Here is a 4,645-nt window from a genome sequence, read left to right on the forward strand (position 1 = left end):
TTCACTGTTGACATTGAGACTGGATAGAGGAACACTGCCTAGAAGACCAGCATCCCAGAGTCGCCTCTTCACTGTTGACGTTGAGACTGGATAGAGGAACACTGCCTAGAAGGCCAGCATCCCAGAGTCGCCTCTTCACTGTTGACGTTGAGACTGGACAGAGGAACTATGCCTAGAAGGCCAGCATCCCAGAGTCGCCTCTTCACTGTTGACATTGAGACTGGATAGAGGAACACTGCCTAGAAGACCAGCATCCCAGAGTCGCCTCTTCACTGTTGACGTTGAGTCTGGACAGAGGAACTCTGCCTAGAAGGCCAGCATCACAGAGTTGCCTCTTCACTGTTGACGTTGAGACTGGACAGAGGAACTCTGCCTAGAAGGCCAGCATCCCAGAGTTGCCTCTTCACTGTTGACGTTGAGACTGGACAGAGGAACACTGCCTAGAAGGCCAGCATCCCAGAGTCGTCTCTTCACTGATGATGTTAAGACTGGTGTTTTGCGGGTACATTGTCAAGGGTTTTCAAAGGCCAAATAGCTAGCCATGATGTACTGTTGATTTTGGGCCAGGTAGCACTGTTTTATACTTTGTGATTGTGTTTCCCAACAAGCGATCTAGTATCGTTTTGACTGTGTTGTATTTTGGTTTATTCTGATTGATTGGATGTTCTGGTCCTGAGGCTTCAGTGTGTTAGTAGAACAGGTTTGTGAACTCAGCCCCAGGACCAGCTGGATGAGGGGACTGAGGCTTCAGTGTGTTAGTAGAACAGGTTAGTGAACTCAGCCCCAGGACCAGCTGGATGAGGGGACTGAGGCTTCAGTGTGTTAGTAGAACAGGTTAGTGAACTCAGCCCCAGGACCAGCTGGATTAGGGGACTGAGGCTTCAGTGTGTTAGTAGAACAGGTTAGTGAACTCAGCCCCAGGACCTGCTGGATTAGGGGACTGAGGCTTCAGTGTGTTAGTAGAACAGGTTAGTGAACTCAGCCCCAGGACCTGCTGGATTAGGGGACTGAGGCTTCAGTGTGTTAGTAGAACAGGTTAGTGAACTCAGCCCCAGGACCAGCTGGATGAGGGGACTGAGGCTTCAGTGTGTTAGTAGAACAGGTTTGTGAACTCAGCCCCAGGACCAGCTGGATGAGGGGACTAAGGCTTCAGTGTGTTAGTAGAACAGGTTTGTGAACAAAGCCCCAGGACCAGCTGGATGAAGGGACTGAGGCTTCAGTGTGTTAGTAGAACAGGTTAGTGAACTCAACCCCAGGACCAGCTAGATGAGGGGACTGAGGCTTCAGTGTGTTAGTAGAACAGGTTAGTGAACTCAGCCCCAGGACCAGCTAGATGAGGGGACTGAGGCTTCAGTGTGTTAGTAGAACAGGTTAGTGAATTTTAGATGTTTCCAAAACTCAATTCCTTTTTTTTTTAGTTCTTATTATTAGTGGATATTGCCCTAAATCTTGTTTTGCAAGTGGACCCCACACCTCGCTACCATAAAGTTAAATTGGTTGAATGACTCATTGAATTTGTTTTAGTCAAAGTTTACTAGGTATTTCAATTTGAATGTGTTTTTTTAAGGGTGTAGACGCCCTGCGTACTTTCTCTCTCAGTTCACTGCCTCATTCAGGTGTCCAGTTTCAACTTTAGTAATTGAAGTGTGTGCAGTACTCTATACTCTATAAATCATTATTTTCATATTTTTGGAGTTTACTGCCAGGGCCCAGGTCTGGCAGTACTGCTCTAGCAGGTCCAGGCTCTGCTGTTGGCCATGTGCTGTGGGAATAGCCATTAAACACTTTGTATTCAGGACATAACTCATTTCTTTGCCACAGTTTTCTCCTATCACAGCCATTAAACACTTTGTATTCAGGACAAAACTCATTTCTTTGCCTCATTTTTTTCACCGTTTTACTTTGGTTTCTTGTTGCAAACAGGTTGCATGTTTGTATTCTGTACAGGCTTCCTTCTTTTCATTCTGTCAGTTAGTTTCATAATGTGGAGTAACTACAATGTTGTTGATCCCATCCTCAGTGTTCTCCTGTCACAGACATTAAACTCTGTAACTGCTTTAAAGACACACCACTGGCCCCATTGCAAATGAGTTGGGAAGGACACCTGTATCTTCTGTTGTGAATTTGTGTTTTTATTCATCGTCCAACGTGTAATTAATAACTGCGCCAGGCTCAAAGGGGATATTGAATGTATGTTTTTTGGTTAGTTTGTTTTTTACCAATAGGTGCCCTTCTTTGCGAGGCATTGGAAAACCTCCCTGGTCTTTGTGGGTGAATCTGTGTTTGAAATCCACTGCTCAACTGAAGGACTTGTAAAGATTTTTTTCTTTTTTTACCTTTATTTAACTAGGCAAGTCAGTTAAGAACAAATTCTTATTTTCAATGACGGCCTGGGAACAGTGGGTTAACTTCCTGTTCAGGGGCAGAACGACAGATTTGTACCTTGACAGCTCGGGGTTTTGAACTTGCAACCTTTACTAGTTACTAGTCCAACGCTCTAACCACTAGGCTACCCTGTCACATAATGGTATGTATGGAGCACAGAGATGAGGCAGTCATTCAAAACTTATGTTAAACACTATATTTTTGAACACAGAGTGAATCGATGCAATTTATATGACGTGATTTGTTAAGCAAATGTTTACTCCTGAACTTATTTAGAATAGCCATAAAAAGGGCTTGAATATTTAGTGACATTTCAGATTTTTTTTTATTTTATTAATCACAGAAGAAAAATACTAAAAACATAATTCCACTTTGACATTATGAGGTATTGTGTGTGGGCCAGTGACACAAAATCTCAAGTTGATCAAATTTGTATTCCGGCTTCTTCCACAGTACGTTGTGTTATGGCCGGAATATGAACACTTTCTGAACGCCATGTATTCCTATATATCTGCTACAGCCACTGCTGCCATCTGCTGGATGGATATGTAATTGCAAGTCCTGCTACCTTTCACAAAGACGTTTCAAACCTCTCTGCCTCTCATACCCGAGTTGACACCAAGTGGCCCAGTATCCATATGTCTCAGGACACCAAGGATGTTCTGTTAGACTGAGACAGATAAAAGTTGTTAACCTTATACAGTATCTAAAAACAATAGATACCACTGTGGCATAACCAGTGAAATCATGTTTCCAATTATCTCATCATCATTTCCATGCCATAGAGACAACGTATTTAGGTTATATTGTACTGGACTAACTAGGCCCCAAATCTATTGTTCTATTGTAGAGGACTAACTAGCCCCAAATCTATTATTATATTGTACTGGATTAACTAGGCCCCAAATCTATTGTTATATTGTACTAGACCAACTAGGCACCAAATCTATTGTTATATTGTACTGGACTAACTAGGCCCCAAATCTATTGTTCTGGACTAACTAGGCCCCAAATCTATTGTTATATTGTACTAGACCAACTAGGCCCCAAATCTATTGTTATATTGTACTAGACCAACTAGGCCCCAAATCTATTGTTCTATTGTAGAGGACTAACTAGGCCCCAAATCTATTGTTCTATTGTAGAGGACTAACTAGGCCCTAAATCTATTGTTCTATTGTAGAGGACTAACTAGGCCCCAAATCTATTGTTCTATTGTACTGGGGTAACTAGGCCCCAAATCTATTGTTATATTGTACTGGACTAACTAGGCCCCACATCTATTGTTATGTTGTACTGGTCTAACTAGGCCCCAAATCTATTGTCCTATTGTACTGGACTAACTAGGCCCCCAATCTATTGTTCTATTGTACTGGACTAACTAGGCCCCCAATCTATTGTTCTATTGTAGAGGACTAATGAGGCCCCAAATATATTGTTATATTGTACTGTGGTAACTAGGCCCCAAATCTATTGTTCTATTGTACTGGGGTAACTAGGCCCTAAATCTATCGTTATATTGTACTGGACTAACTAGGCCCCAAATCTATTGTTCTATTGTACTGGACTAACTAGGCCTTAAATCGATTGTTCTATTGTAGAGGACTAACTAGGCCACAAATCTATTGTTCTGTTGTAGAGGACTAACTAGGCCCCAAATATATTGTTCTATTGTAGAGGACTAACTTGGCCCCAAATCTATTGTTCTATTGTAGAGGACTAACTAGGCCCCAAATCTATTGTACTGGACTAACTAGGCCCCCAATATATTGTTCTATTGTAGAGGACTAACTAGGCCCCTAAATGTATTGTTATATTGTAGAGGACTAACTAGGCCCCAAATCTATTGTACTGGACTAACTAAGCCCCACAGCTATTGTACTGGACTAACTAGGCCCCACATCTATTGTACTGGACTAACTAGGCACTGTTCGCTGCTCTGGCCCCCCAATGGTGGAACAAACTCCCTCACGACGCCAGGACAGCGGAGTCAATCACCACCTTCCGGAGACACCTGAAACCCCACCTCTTCAAGGAGGCCCCAAATCTATTGTCCTATTGTACTGGACTAACTAGGCCCCAAATCTATTGTACTGGACTAACTAGGCCCCAATATATTGTTCTATTGTAGAGGACTAACTAGGCCCCAAATCTATTGTTCTATTGTAGAGGACTAACTAGGCCCCAAATCTATTGTACTGGACTAACTAGGCCCCACAGCTATTGTACTGGACTAACTAGGCCCCACATCTATTGTTCA

The sequence above is a fragment of the Oncorhynchus masou genome, unplaced genomic scaffold (genome assembly GCF_036934945.1).
Source record: "Oncorhynchus masou masou isolate Uvic2021 unplaced genomic scaffold, UVic_Omas_1.1 unplaced_scaffold_1208, whole genome shotgun sequence".
Classification (NCBI taxonomy): domain Eukaryota; kingdom Metazoa; phylum Chordata; class Actinopteri; order Salmoniformes; family Salmonidae; genus Oncorhynchus; species Oncorhynchus masou.